At 47.5% G+C, this 16,022-nt stretch overlaps 1 protein-coding gene across 3 annotated transcripts in view; it reads left to right on the top strand.

Annotated features, from left to right (window-relative positions):
* The window catches only part of HACD1 (3-hydroxyacyl-CoA dehydratase 1), an 86,118-nt gene that overhangs the window by 12,256 nt on the left and 57,840 nt on the right, over window positions 1–16,022 (top strand). The window contains exon 1 of one of the 3 annotated variants that reach the window (XM_056519195.1): window positions 2,735–2,806. The exons of the other annotated variants lie outside the window; for them this stretch is intronic. The gene's annotated coding sequence lies outside the window, so the exon portion shown is untranslated. Of the gene's footprint in view, window positions 1–2,734; window positions 2,807–16,022 lie in introns of those variants that run through there. 3 annotated transcript variants of the gene reach the window in all.

Genomic DNA, 16,022 nt, shown 5'->3' with positions numbered 1-16,022 from the left:
ACATCGCAATAAAATCGCGAGGTTCAGATCAGCTAGGACGCGAGCGGAGACCCCCTTACCTTGCTCCATCGTGTCCGATCAGCGTTTGATTGCTCCAAGCCTGAGCTACAGGCTTGAGCAATCGAGCCCCTATCTCGCTGATCAATGCAAAGCTATGGCTTTGCAGGGATCAGTGTAAAAGATCAGTGTGTGCAGTGTTATAGGTCCCTATGGGAGCTATAACACTGCAAAAAAAAAAAGTTAAGGTCATTTAACCCCTTCCCTAATAAAAGTTTGAATCACCCCCCTTTTCTCATAAAAAAAAAAAACTGTGTAAATAAACATGTGGTATCGCCGCGTGTGGAAATGTCCGAACTTTAAAAATATATTGTTAATTAAACTGCACGGTCAATGGCGTACGCGCAAAAAAAGTCCAACATAGCGTATTTTTTGGTCACTTTTTATATCATGAAAAAATTTATATAAAGCAATCAAAAAGTCCGATCAATACAAAAATGGTACCGATACAAACTTTAGAACACGGCGCAAAAAATTAGTCCACAAACTGGCCCGTATGCGGAAAAATAAATAAGTTATAGGGGTTAGAAGATGAGAATTTTTTACGTGTAAATTTTCCTGCATGTAGTTAGGATTTTTTTCCGAAGTACGACAAAATCCAACCTATATAAGTAGGGTATCATTTTAACTGTATGGACCTACAGAATAAAGATAAGGTGTCATTTTTACTGAAAAATGCACTGCGTAGAAACGGAAGCCCCCAAAAGTTACAAAATGAAATTTTTTTCTTCAATTTTGTCGCACAATGATTTTTTTTTTTTTCTGTTTCGCCGTGTTTTTTTTTTTGTAAAATGACTAATGTCACTGCTAAGTAGAATTGGTGGGGCAAAAAATAAGCCATAATATGGAATTTTATGTGCAAAATTGAAAGCGTTATGATTTTTAGAAGGTGATGAGGAAAAAATAAAAATGCAAAAACGGAAAAACCCTGCGCCCATAAGGGGATAAAGGGGTACTTCGGTGGAAAACATTATATATATTTTTTTTAAATCAACTGGTGCCAGAAAGTTAAACAGATTTGTAAATTACTTCTATTAAAAAAAACGTAATCCTTCCAGTCGTTATCAGCTGCTGTATGCTCCACAGGAAGTTATTTTCTTTCTACGATTGTTTTCTGTCTGACCACAGTGCTCTCTGCTGACACCTCTGTCCATGTCAGGAACTGTCCAGAGCAGGAACAAATCCCCATAGCAAACATCTCCTGCTCTGGACAGTTCCTGACACAGACAGAGGTGTCAGCAGAGAGCACTGTGCTCAGACAGAAAAGAAAAAAAAATAACTTGCACAGGAGCTGATAAGTACTGGAAGGATTAAGATTTTTCAATAAAAGTAATTTACAAATCTGTTTAACTTTCTGGCACCAATTGATTTAAAAAAACAAAACAAAAAACAAGGTTTGCCACTGGAGTACCCCTTTAACTCTTTTGGCTGGTTTGATAGGCATGGTATAGGCTCCATTTTGCTTTACAAATACAGTGATGTGGGTTCTGTAATACAGTCTAGATTTCCCATGACTCTAGATTTCCCATGGCTTTGGTACAAGGGGTTTGATCACTGCACCTGGTCATCTCATCAGGCTGCAGGTGCTGGAGGTCACCCACATGAACTCATTAGACTAGTAAGTGAGTTAAGGTGAGTTCACACTGTGCAGTTTTCATTCGTTTTCTTTCTCAAAGTGCATTTTTTAGAGAAATATTGCCATGAGGAGAAAAGTGATTTGACCTATAATCACAATTGAGGCGTCTTATGAGGATTTGAAGTCTTGAATTTTGAAGATATTGAATTTTTTACTTCATTTTAACTGTTTTTGCAGCAATTTTCCTGTCTAGAGGAAAGGTTGCTGATTTGCCCATAGACCAATCAGATCGCTTCTTTTATTTTTCACAGGTCTTTTAAAAAAATGAAAGAAGCGATCTGATTGGTTGCTATGGGCAACTCAGCAACGTTTTGATAAATCTCCCTCAGTGTGTTATATGGTTTATGAAGAAAGGAACGCAAAGCCTTTGTTTCATAAAACTACAATGGGTACAATAGAAACAGCGGTCATGCGTTTTGAGTGTTATCTGCTCTTTTAGTCATATGATGACTGAGTATGATTAAGAGTGTGGATAGCACTCGAAATGCGTCACCGCTGTTTCACGTTTTGTTTTTTACCTGTATATCCGCACTGTTGATCCTGTTTGGGTGTTGCCGCACGCCTGTCCAAGCGGGGATCCAAGTGAGAGAGCTGAAGGTTTACTATTGCTTTGGTTTATATGGTTCATGCGCTATCTGCGCATAAAACAGCTGTTGCAAAACTACAATTCCCAGCATACCCGGACAGCCAAAGGCTGTCCGGGCATGCTGGGAATTGTAGTTTTGCAACAGCTGGAGGCACCCAGGTTATACAGTGATCAGACTAGCCCACTTGAGTACAAAAGGATCCTCCGAAAAGCCTCCGACAATAATGGCAACCAAAGGCCCAACATGAGGACACCCCATCTAGAGCTGATTTGGGGTGATTATAACTTAACATTACTATTTCTTATGTAGTGATTCACATATCATATCAGAAGGATCTAATAGGTTCTATGTCGTAGGTGTGCAATGATAAGAACAAGGTTTACAATGTGAAGGAGACATGTACGTGTTCTGTGTACATGGAGGATGGACCCTCACGAGAATTGCGCCTGATGGGCCCAAAGAACCCAAGTTCGAGGATTGTTATAACCTAAGAAATCCTTTATAATCTGGTGCTAGTATTCTTGAGGTTAGCATTATCTAATGGGACACGGGGGTTACATTTAGGTATCACATGTCTATACTCTTCTGAAAGGTGACAACTAAGGTCTGGGTGGCCGTGGTCTCACCTCTGCTTTAGATCTCATGAACAGAAATGGTAACCTCAGGAACTGGTCAGAGCTAAAACAGCAGAGGGCTTCAAAACAGGATTTGACACATTCTTAGAACAAAATACCATAAATGCATATGTAGAAATTTAGTATCATATCCCCGCCTCTTCATCCACCCATACCCCTTCCTTCATCCACCCATACCCCTTCCTTCATCCACCCATACCCCTTCCTTCATCCACCCATACCCCTTCCTTCATCCACCCATATCGCTTCCTTCATCCACCCATACCCTTTCCCTTTATCCATCCATACCCCTTCCCACCATCCATACATACCCCTTCCCACCATCCATTTCTGTTACGCCGAGCGCTCCGGGTCCCCGCTCCTCCCCGGAGCGCTCGCAGCATTCTCGCATTTGCAGCGCCCCGGTCAGACCTGCTGACCGGGTGCGCTGCAATATCCCTCTCAGCCGGGATGCGATTCGCGATGCGGGAGGCGCCCGCTCGCGATGCGCGTCCCGGCTCCCGTACCTGACTCGTTCCCCGTCTGTCTTGTCCCGGCGCGCGCAGCCCCGCTCCTTAGGGCACGCGCGCGCCGGGTCTCTGCAATTTAAAGGGCCACTGCGCCACTGATTGGCGCAGCAGGCTTAATCAGTGTGTTCACCTGTGCACTTCCCTACTTATACCTCACTTCCCCTGCACTCCCTCGCCGGATCTTGTTGCCATTGTGCCAGTGAAAGCGTTTCCTTGTGTGTTCCTAGCCTGTGTTCCAGACCTCCTGCCGTTGCCCCTGACTACGATCCTTGCTGCCTGCCCTGACCTTCTGCTACGTCCGACCTTGCTCTTGTCTACTCCCTTGTACCGCGCCTATCTTCAGCAGTCAGAGAGGTTGAGCCGTTGCTGGTGGATACGACCTGGTTGCTACCGCCGCTGCAAGACCATCCCGCTTTGCGGCGGGCTCTGGTGAATACCAGTAGCAACTTAGAACCGGTCCACCAACACGGTCCACGCCAATCCCTCTCTGGCACAGAGGATCCACCTCCAGCCAGCCCAATCGTGACAATTTCTTCCCTTTCTTCATCCATCCATAGCCCTCCCCTTCATCCACTCATACCCCTTCCCTTTAACCCTTTGCCCACTCATATCCCTTCCCTTCTTCCATCATATCACATCCCTTTAACCCTTCATCCACCCATATCCCTTTTCTTCATCCACCCATACCCCTTCCATTCATCTACCCAAACCCCTTCCCTTCACTCACCCATACCCGTCCTCTTTATCCACCCACATCCCTTCCCTTTATCCACCCATATCCCTTCCCTTCATCCACCCATTCATCTACTTAAACCCCTTCCATTCATCTACCCAAACCCCTTCCATTCATCTATCCATACCCCTTCCCTTCATCCACCCATACCCATTCCCTTCATCCACCCATACCCCTTCCATTCATCTACCCAAACCCCTTCCCTTCACTCACCCATACCCCTCCTCTTTATCCACCCACATCCCTTCCCTTTATCCACCCATATCCCTTCCCTTCATCCACCCATACCCCATCCATTCATCTACTCAAACCCCTTCCATTCATCTATCCATACCCCTTCCATTCATCTATCCATACCCCTTCCCTTCATCCACCCATACCCCTTCCCTTCATCCACCCATACCCCTTCCCTTCATCCACCCATACCCCTTCCCTTCATCTTCCCATACCCCTTTCCTTCATCCACCCATACCCCTTCCATTCATCCACCCATACCTCTTCCATTCATCCAGCCATAACCTTTTAACCACTTGGGCAGCACGGCTGCTCAGTGGTTTGTATTGTCCTGGTCCTGGTCTTGAATTCATCCAAGAACATCTGCATGTATGTTTGTTCTCCTCGTGCTTGGTTTTCCTCCATGGCATATCTACAGGATAGCACCATAAATGTCTTTAAGATAGGGGTCTGACCTGAACCTAAGTCAAAATTGAAAGGCCTCTGGTGTCTGCTGTGGATTTTTCCCTGTAGAAGGCCTGATGCTGGACACTTGTGGGTAACCTGTCCGTGTCACCGTACCATTATACCATTATGCATTTTCTGTAATGACCATTGACTTTAGCATAGCAATGAGAGCTACACTGTTTCTGTAACAAGGGAGTTGCAGATACAGCACAGTTCGAGGTGTATCACTGTTTGCATAACTCCTATTATTGGGAATTGGGTTGTTGGTAGTTTTATAAACTGTGTATGATACCCCACTTGGCTGTTTTTGGTTTCCCGGCCATCACTGTCTGCCACAAGCAAGCTGGACGGGACCAGAGGCAAAGGTTTCATTCACAATGCTGTTGTCCTCTTTTGGTCCTTGAGCCTAACGTAAGCAACTTCATGACATACAGGAAATAAACATGGGTATTACCAACATCTAGTCCATGTTCTTAAGGTTTTATTTCAGTGAAAGTAATCTGTCAGCCTTCTGTCCTCATCAGTCAAAATGAATGAACAACCATTAAATACTTAAAAAACTATTTTCTGGTGGAGCCATGGAATCCATGTGTAACATTAGAAAAGTGCATAGAGTTTCATATGACAGATAAATTGCTGGAACTCTTAGGCCTCGTTCACACGGCAGAATCCAGCAGAAAGATTCAACTCGAAAATTCCATGGCAGCAGAATCCCATTGTTTGTAAAGGGAAATTTCTTTCCATGGCAGAATCTGTGGTGGAAATTCTGATTCCGGCCTTTGCAGAAAGAATTGACAATTCTTTCTGCATAATCCGCTTAGAAATGCATTGCTGTCTATGGAGACGGTGTATTTTCGAGCAGTCCAAGTGAGGCCATGTCAGCATACCTTTAGAGGTATATTCATACTACAGAATTCAGCAAGGAAAATGTTGGGCTCCCGAAAGCTTATCTCTTCAAAACACTGTCAGTCCAATAAAAAAGGAATTACAAGATTCTGCAACATTCTAGGATTTTGGAACTGCTCCATTATTTGGAATTGGTGCTTATTTTCTGCTAAATTTTCAGCAGAATTTAGTGCAAAAATGTAAAGTCCCATTGATTTTAAAGAAGAACTCTGGTACATTAGTTGTTATCCCCTATCCACAGGATAGGGAATAAGTGTCTGAACGTGGGGAGTCCGACCACTGGGACCCCCTGCCATCTACTTCCCAGCACCCTAGCTTTCCTCATGCACAGAGCGACCGCCGCTCAGTGCACAGATTACTGTCAACCACCACATGAAGCAGTGGCCGACATGTATCTCTATGGGAGAGCTGGCCATACAACACTCGTGAATTTCATAGAGATATGTGTCAGCCACCGCTTCGTGCTGTGGTCGAAACAGCTACATTCATGGGGAGAGCCGGGGCATCGGGGAGGAAATGTCGTTGGGTCCCAGCAGTCGGACACCAGTGCAATCAGGATAGGGGGTAAGAACTTATTCACTGGAGTTCCTCTTTAACAGGTTTTACCTTTCTGATTTCACTGGAAGAATAAACATAGTAGAAATTCCACTGTATGCACAGAGTAGTAAGAAAACCCATTGAAGTCAGTGCGATTCAAGGCGGAATCAGCACGGAATTTAATGTGGAAATTCCGCCTTGATTTTCCATAGTGTGAACTCGCTCTTAGGGACAATGACAACCGATTATTATATTTGTTTTATTTTACAACCAGACCATTTTACAGGGCACCTGGGGTGGTAAAGGTTCTGTGTAATGCAGCTGTACTACAAGCTCATTGTGGACAACTTGTCCAAGAAGGGAGCTATTCAAAGAAACATCTGTGTCCTCCACCATGGCCTCTTATTCTGCTCTTGTGGACCATGTAATGAAGTGTTACTAGAGAAAACCTTATAACTTTATATAGTTGTTAATTTTGGCCTTAATGGAATAATTCACTTGGGTTGGGTCAAACATAGGCCCTGATTTACTAATGTCAACCCGACTCTTTTTCTCGGGTTGTGCGACCAAATTTGTGTCGCATAGCCCATGGAACACTTTGTGCGACACAATTTTCCGATACAAAATACCATCACTCAGAGCGTTTTTTAAACCCGTAAAAATGGGCGTGGTTAGCTGAAAAAGGGGCGTGTTCCCAACAAAAGAAAAACACTCCGAGTATGAGGAAAAACATGTGAATTTTGCTTCACCAAAACCCGACAGCTCTGAGCTGTCTGGAAATTACTCAAAACCGAGTGAATCCTACCCCCATCATCTGTTCCATGTTTGGGGCAGTAGTAGAGGGGCTGAGGCCCGATCCGATCAGAAGTTATTAAGTAGGGGAGTGACCGGCATGCTCCGCTCCCCAGCAACGTACAGTGAACTTTTAATTTTTTAATTCCCTTCTGGGAGCCCTAAATGGCCGGTACCCATCGGGGTTTTCAAATAGAAGCACTGCGGTGGGGAAAGATATATAGAATATATATCTTGCCCCCCTGTTGCACTATATATGCCTTGCTCCCCACAGCGCATTTTTATAGGTATTGTCCCCGCAGCGCAATCATATTCCCCCCGCAACACATGTGTATATATATTTTCCCCCCGCAGCGCTATCATAAGCCCCTGGCAGCACTATGAATGAAAAGTATTCTAACAGCAGCGCATCAGAGGCAAATGATTATAGAAGTGCTGTGGGGGCCAGACATAGCGTTATCTGGCCCCCACAGTGTTTCTATGTACATATAGCCGCAGTGCTATGAAAGACAAGTTCCCGGCCCAATGTGCTGCTGATAGAATACTTGTCCCTGTAGACAGCTGCCCCCCTTGTAGACAGCAGCCCCCCTGTAGACATAAGTAGCAGCCCCCCTGTAGACCACCGCCCCCCTTTAGACAGTGGGCCCCCATTTAAACAGCAGCAGGGCCCCCCCTTTAGACAGCAGCAGGGCCCCCCCTTTAGACAGCAGCAGGCTCCCCCTTTAGACAGCAGCAGGGCTCCCCCTTTAGACAGCAGCAGGGCCCCCCCCCCCCCGTTAGACAGCAGCAGGGCCCCCCCCCTTTAGACAGCAGCAGGGCCCCCCCTTTAGACAGCAGCAGGGGCCCCCCCCTTTAGACAGCAGCAGGGCCCCCCCCCTTTAGACAGCAGCAGGGCCCCCCTTTAGACAGCAGCAGCCCCCCCCCCGTTTAGACAGCAGCAGGCCCCCCCCCCCCCCGTTTAGACAGCAGCAGGCCCCCCCCCCCATTTAGACAGCAGCAGAGCCCCCCCTGTTTAGACAGCAGCAGCAGGCCCCCCCTTTAAACAGCAGCAGGCCCCCCCCCCTTTAGACAGCAGCAGGCCCCCCCCCCCTTTTAGACATTAGTAGCAGCCCCTTCCTTGCAGGCAGCTCATCTCCTCGGGTCGGGTGCTGGTGCTGCCACTCTGCTGCCCCGTTCTCCTCTGGTCCGCATTGTGTCGTCCTATGGAGGAGCATGTGACATACACGTCACTCTGCTTCCTGCGTAGCGTTACGCTGGGCACAGGGGAGGAGGTGGAGTGACGTGTGTGTCACATGCTCCTCCATGGAACACTATGATGCGGACGGGAGGATGGAAGAACGGGGCAGCAGAGTGGCAGCAGGTATCGGGCATGGTATCAGGGACATTAAACGAGTCCCTGATACCATGCAAATGGCTAGTATCGGCCCTGATACCGATACCCGTATCGGTATCGGGACATCCCTACTAATTATATATAATCAGTCTTCTATCAATTAGTAATACAGCACTGACCCTTTAAGAAAAGGAGAGTGGAGTTGGCTAAAAGTCAGCAGCAGCGAGGTCTCATTATTTTGACAGCTCTGTGAGACTTCTTGCTTCCTTCTCCTTTTGTTTAGTTGTATAACACACATGGGCCCCCTGACATACAGTGGGGCAAAAAAAGTATTTAGTCAGCCACCAATTCTGCAAGTTCTCCCACGAGAAAGATGAGAGAGGCCTGTATTTTTCATCATAGGTATACCTCAACTATGAGAGATATTCCATTGTGTGATTTTTAAAGAATTTATTTGCAAATTATAATGGAAAATAAGTCACCTACAAACAAACAAGATTTCTGGCTCTCACAGACCTGTAACTTCTTCTTTAAGAGTCTCCTCTGTCCTCCACTCATTACCTGTATTAATGGCACCTGTTTGAACTTGTTATAAGTATAAAAGACACCTGTCCACAACCTCAAACAGTCACACTCAAAACTCCACTATGGCCAAGACCAAAGAGCTGTCGAAGGACACCAGAAACAAAATTGTAGACCTGCACCAGCCTGGGAAGACTGAATCTGCAATAGGCAAGCAGCTTGGTGTGAAGAAATCAACTGTGGGGGGCAATTATTAGAAAATGGAAGACATTCAACACCACTGATAATCTCCCTCGATCTGGGGCTCCACACAAGATCTCACCCTGTGGTCTCAAAATGATCACAAGAACGGTGAGCAAAAATCCCAGAGCCACATGGGGGGACATAGTGAATGACCTGCAGAGAGCTGGGACCAAAGTAACAAAGGCTACCATCAGTAACACACTATGCCGTCAGGGACTCAAATCATGCAGTGCCAGACATGTCCCCCCCGCTTAAGCCAGTACATGTCCGGGCCCATCTGAAGTTTGCTAGAGAGCATTTGGATGATCCAAAAGAGGATTCGGAGAATTTCATATGGTCAGATGAAACCAAAGTAGAACTTTTTGGTAAAAACTCAACTCGTCGTGTTTGGAGGAGAAAGAATGCTGAGTTGCATCCAAAGAACACCATACCTACTGTGAAGCATGGGGGTGGAAACATCATGCTTTAGGGCTGTTTTTCTGCTAAGGGAGCAAAACGACTGATCCGTGTAAATGAAAGAATGAATGGGGCCATATATTGTGAGATTTTGAGTAAAAACCTTCCATCAGCAAGGGCATTGAAGATGAAACGTGGCTGGGTCTTTCAGCATGACAATGATCCAAACACACTGCCTGGACAACGAAGGAATGGCTTCGTAAGAAGCGTTTCAAGGTCCTAGAGTGGCCTAGACAGTCTCCAGATCTCAACCCCATAGAAAACCTTTGGAGGGAGTTGAAAGTCTGTGTTGCCCAGCGACAGCCCCAAAACATCACTGCTCTAGAGGAGATCTGCATGGAGGAATGAGCCAAAATACCATCAACAGTGTGTGAAAACTTGTGAAGACTTACAGAAAACATTTGACCTCTGTTATATACCCTTTGTTGGAAATGACAATGTATTGAGATGGGCATCAAGTGGATATAGATCCGTAAAACAGGACTTTACCAGGCGCTTCTCCTCAAAGGAATGACAGCCCAAACCACACTTGCTGGATTCAGGGACAGACAAATTTATTAGGAGCTTAATAGGTGCACATAATAAATTTGACTGTCCCTGAATCCAGCAAGTGTGGTTTGGGCTGTCATTCCTTTGAGGAGAAGTGCCTGGTAAAGTCCTGTTTTCCGGATCTATATCCACTTGATGCCTATCCAACACTGAAGTGACCCAGAGCCACTTGAGAAGGTCGCTACGGCTAGCTGACCTCTGTCTTCATTGCGATTCTACATGCAATCCACGGCGTTGTGCCGTAGCACAACAACCTCTGGTAAGCTTACTACATATTGTTTGGGGGCACCCGCTTATCTGAGACCTCTACACTAGGAGCACACCTTTGTTTTCTTTTTCTACTTAAAGTATTGAGATGAACTTTTGTTATTGACCAAATGCTTATTTTCCACCATAATTTGCAAATAAATTCTTTAACCCCTTGGGGACGGAGGGTTTTTCCGTTTTTTCCTCCTTACCTTTAAAAAATCATAACCCTTTCAATTTTGCACCTAAAAATCCATATGGTGGCATATTTTTGGCGCCACCAATTCTACTTTGTAATGACAACAGTCATTTACCCAAAAATCTACGGCGAAACAGAAAAAATGCGATTTTGTAACTTTTGGGGGCTTCCGTTTCTACGCAGTAGATTTTTCGGTAAAAATGACACCTTATCTTTTATTCTGTAGGTCCATACAATTAAAATGATACCCTACTTATATAGGTTTTATTTTGTCGTACTTCTTGAAAAAATCATAACTACATGCAGGAAAATGTATATGTCACGATGCCGGCTGGCAGGTAGTGGACCCTCTGTGCCAGAGAGGGATTGGCGTGGACCGTGCTAGTGGACCGGTTCTAAGCCACTACTGGTTTTCACCAGAGCCCGCCGCAAAGCGGGATGGTCTTGCTGCGGCGGTAGTGACCAGGTCGTATCCACTAGCAACGGCTCACCTCTCTGGCTGCTGAAGATAGGCGCGGTACAAGGGAGTAGGCAGAAGCAAGGTCGGACGTAGCAGAAGGTCGGGGCAGGCAGCAAGGATCGCAGCGCCCCGGGTCAGAGGACGTGACCGGAGCGCTGCAGCGGAGGGAGTGAAGCGAGCGCTCCGGGGAGGAGCGGGGACCCGGAGCGCTCGGCGTAACAGTACCCCCCCCCTTGGGTCTCCCCCTCTTCTTGGAGCCTGAGAACCTGAGGAGCAGACTTTTGTCAAGGATGTTGTCCTCAGGTTCCCAGGATCTCTCTTCAGGACCACAACCCTCCCAGTCTACTAAAAAAAAATTTTTCCCTCTGACCTTTTTGGCAGCCAAAATTTCCTTGACCGAGAAGACGTCCGAGGAGCCGGAAACAGGAGTGGGAGGAACAGATTTGGGAGAAAAACGGTTGAGGATGAGTGGTTTGAGAAGAGAGACGTGAAAGGCATTAGGGATACGAAGAGAAGGAGGAAGAAGAAGTTTATAAGAGACAGGATTAATTTGACACAAAATTTTGAAAGGACCAAGATAGCGTGGTCCCAACTTGTAGCTAGGGACACGGAAGCGGACATATTTAGCGGAGAGCCATACCTTGTCTCCAGGGGAAAAAACGGGGGGAGCTCTTCTTTTCTTATCCGCGAACCTCTTCATGCGTGAAGAAGCCTGTAAGAGAGAATTTTGGGTCTCTCTCCATATAATGGAAAGGTCACGAGAAATTTCATCCACAGCGGGCAGACCAGAGGGCAAGGGGGTAGGGAGGGGGGGAAGAGGGTGACGGCCGTACACCACGAAAAATGGGGATTTGGAGGAAGATTCAGAGACCCTGAAGTTATACGAGAATTCGGCCCATGGAAGGAGATCTGCCCAGTCATCCTGGCGGGAGGAAACAAAATGTCGCAAATAATCACCCAGGATCTGGTTAATTCTTTCTACTTGTCCATTGGACTGGGGATGATATGCAGAGGAAAAATTTAATTTAATCTTGAGTTGTTTACAGAGAGCTCTCCAGAATTTAGACACGAATTGGACCCCTCTATCCGAGACAATCTGCGTAGGCAACCCGTGAAGACGAAAAATGTGTACAAAAAATTGTTTAGCCAACTGAGGCGCAGAAGGAAGACCAGGAAGAGGGATGAAATGTGCCATTTTGGAGAATCGATCAACGACCACCCAAATAACGGTGTTGCCACGGGAAGGGGGTAAATCAGTAATAAAATCCATACCAATCAGAGACCAAGGCTGTTCGGGGACAGGCAGAGGATGAAGAAAACCAGCGGGCTTCTGGCGAGGAGTCTTATCCCGGGCACAGATAGTGCAGGCTCGCACAAAGTCCCCAACATCCGTCTCCAGAGTCGGCCACCAATAGAAGCGGGAGATGAGTTGCACAGATTTCTTGATGCCCGCATGACCTGCGAGATGGGAGGAGTGACCCCATTTGAGGATCCCGAGGCGTTGGCGTGGAGAAACAAAGGTCTTTCCTGGAGGAGTCTGCCTGATGGAGGCAGGAGAAGTGGAGATCAGGCAGTCAGGTGGAATGATGTGTTGCGGAGGGAGATCAACTTCTGAGGCATCCGAGGAACGAGAGAGAGCATCGGCCCTAATGTTCTTATCGGCAGGACGAAAGTGAATCTCAAAATTAAATCGGGCAAAGAACAGAGACCACCGGGCCTGGCGAGGATTCAGCCGTTGGGCCGACTGGAGGTAGGAGAGGTTCTTGTGGTCGGTGTAGATAATAACAGGAAATCTTGATCCCTCCAGCAGATGCCTCCATTCCTCAAGTGCTAATTTAATGGCTAGAAGCTCTCGATCCCCGATGGAGTAGTTCCTCTCCGCTGGAGAGAAGGTCCTAGAGAAAAAACCACAAGTGACAGCATGCCCGGAAGAATTTTTTTGTAGAAGAACAGCTCCAGCTCCTACTGAGGAGGCATCAACCTCCAATAGGAAGGGTTTGGAAGGGTCAGGTCTGGAGAGCACGGGAGCCGAAGAAAAGGCAGACTTGAGTCGTTTAAAGGAGTCTTCTGCTTGAGGAGGCCAGGACTTGGGATCAGCATTTTTTTTGGTTAAAGCCACGATAGGAGCCACAATGGTAGAAAAATGTGGAATAAATTGCCTGTAATAATTGGCGAACCCCAAAAAGCGTTGGATAGCACGGAGTCCGGAGGGGCGTGGCCAATTTAAGACGGCAGAGAGTTTGTCTGGATCCATCTGTAGTCCCTGGCCAGAGACCAAATATCCTAGAAAAGGAAGAGATTGGCATTCAAACAGACATTTCTCAATTTTGGCATAGAGTTGGTTGTCACGAAGTCTCTGAAGAACCATACGGACATGCTGGCGGTGTTCTTCTAGATTGGCAGAAAAAATTAGGATATCGTCCAGATATACCACAACACAGGAGTATAACAGATCACGAAAAATTTCATTGACAAAGTCTTGGAAGACGGCAGGGGCATTGCACAGTCCAAAGGGCATGACCAGATACTCAAAGTGTCCATCTCTGGTGTTAAATGCCGTTTTCCACTCGTCCCCCTCTCTGATGCGGATGAGGTTATAGGCGCCTCTTAAGTCCAATTTAGTGAAGATGTGGGCACCTTGGAGGCGATCAAAGAGTTCAGAGATGAGGGGTAAGGGGTAGCGGTTCTTAACCGTGATTTTATTAAGACCGCGGTAGTCAATGCAAGGACGTAGGGAGCCATCTTTTTTGGACACAAAGAAAAATCCGGCTCCGGCAGGAGAGGAGGATTTACGGATAAAGCCCTTTTTTAGATTCTCCTGGACGTATTCGGACATGGCAAGAGTCTCTGGGGCAGAGAGAGGATAAATTCTGCCCCGGGGTGGAGTAGTACCCGGGAGGAGGTCGATAGGGCAATCATAAGGCCTGTGAGGAGGTAGAGTCTCAGCTTGTTTTTTGCAGAAAACATCCGCGAAGTCCATATAGGCCTTAGGGAGACCGGTTACTGGAGGAACCACAGAGTTACGGCAAGGGTTACTGGGAACCGGTTTTAGACAGTTCTTGGAACAAGAGGACCCCCAACTCTTGATCTCCCCAGTGGACCAATCCAGGGTTGGGGAATGAAGTTGAAGCCAGGGAAGTCCAAGGAGAATCTCCGAGGTGCAATTGGGAAGGACCAAAAGTTCAATCCTCTCATGATGAGATCCGATGCTCATAAGAAGGGGCTCCGTGCGGAAACGTATGGTACAGTCCAATCTTTCATTATTTACACAATTGATGTAGAGGGGTCTGGCGAGACTGGTCACTGGGATGTTGAACCTGTTGACGAGAGAGGCCAAAATAAAATTTCCTGCAGATCCAGAGTCCAAGAAGGCCACTGTAGAGAAGGAGAAGGCAGAGGCAGACATCCGCACAGGCACAGTAAGACGTGGAGAAGCAGAGTAGACATCAAGGACTGTCTCACCCTTGTGCGGAGTCAGCGTACGTCTTTCCAGGCGGGGAGGACGGATAGGACAATCCCTCAGGAAGTGTTCGGTACTAGCACAGTACAGGCAGAGGTTCTCCATACGGCGTCGTGTCCTCTCTTGAGGTGTCAGACGAGACCGGTCGACCTGCATAGCCTCCACGGCGGGAGGCACAGGAACAGATTGCAGGGGACCAGAGGAGAGAGGAGCCGAGGAGACGAAACGCCTCGTGTGAACAGAGTCCATATCTTGGCGGAGTTCCTGACGCCTTTCAGAAAAACGCATGTCAATGCGAGTGGCTAGGTGAATAAGTTCATGTAGATTAGCAGGAATTTCTCGTGCGGCCAGAACATCTTTAATGTTGCTGGATAGGCCTTTTTTGAAGGTCGCGCAGAGGGCCTCATTATTCCAGGACAATTCTGAAGCAAGTGTACGGAATTGTACGGCATACTCGCCAACGGAAGAATTACCCTGGACCAGGTTCAACAGGGCAGTCTCAGCAGAAGAGGCTCGGGCAGGTTCCTCAAAGACACTTCGGATTTCCGAGAAGAAGGAGTGTACAGAGGCAGTGACGGGGTCATTGCGGTCCCAGAGCGGTGTGGCCCATGACAGGGCTTTTCCGGACAGAAGACTGACTACGAAAGCCACCTTAGACCTTTCAGTGGGAAACAGGTCCGACATCATCTCCAGATGCAGGGAACATTGGGAAAGAAAGCCACGGCAAAACTTAGAGTCCCCATCAAATTTATCCGGCAAGGATAAGCGTATCCCAGGAGCGGCCACTCGCTGCGGAGGAGGTGCAGGAGCTGGCGGAGGAGATGACTGCTGAAGCTGTGGTAGCAACTGTTGTAGCATAACGGTCAGTTGAGACAGCTGTTGGCCTTGTTGCGCTATCTGTTGTGACTGCTGGGCGACCACCGTGGTGAGGTCAGCGACAACTGGCAGAGGAACTTCAGCGGGATCCAGTGCCGGATCTACTGTCACGATGCCGGCTGGCAGGTAGTGGACCCTCTGTGCCAGAGAGGGATTGGCGTGGACCGTGCTAGTGGACCGGTTCTAAGCCACTACTGGTTTTCACCAGAGCCCGCCGCAAAGCGGGATGGTCTTGCTGCGGCGGTAGTGACCAGGTCGTATCCACTAGCAACGGCTCACCTCTCTGGCTGCTGAAGATAGGCGCGGTACAAGGGAGTAGGCAGAAGCAAGGTCGGACGTAGCAGAAGGTCGGGGCAGGCAGCAAGGATCGCAGCGCCCCGGGTCAGAGGACGTGACCGGAGCGCTGCAGCAGAGGGAGTGAAGCGAGCGCTCCGGGGAGGAGCGGGGACCCGGAGCGCTCGGCGTAACAGTATACGTTTTAAAATTGACATTTTCTGACCCCTATAACTTTTTTATTCCGCGTACAGGGCGGTATGAGTGTTCATTTTTTGCGCCGTGATCTGAAGTTTTTAGCGGTACCATTTTTGTATTGATCTGACTTTTTG

This window comes from Hyla sarda, chromosome 5 (assembly GCF_029499605.1).
Source record: "Hyla sarda isolate aHylSar1 chromosome 5, aHylSar1.hap1, whole genome shotgun sequence".
NCBI lineage: Eukaryota > Metazoa > Chordata > Amphibia > Anura > Hylidae > Hyla > Hyla sarda.
Note: the sequence above shows the minus strand (reverse complement) of the source record. Positions and strands in the feature narration are given on the sequence as shown.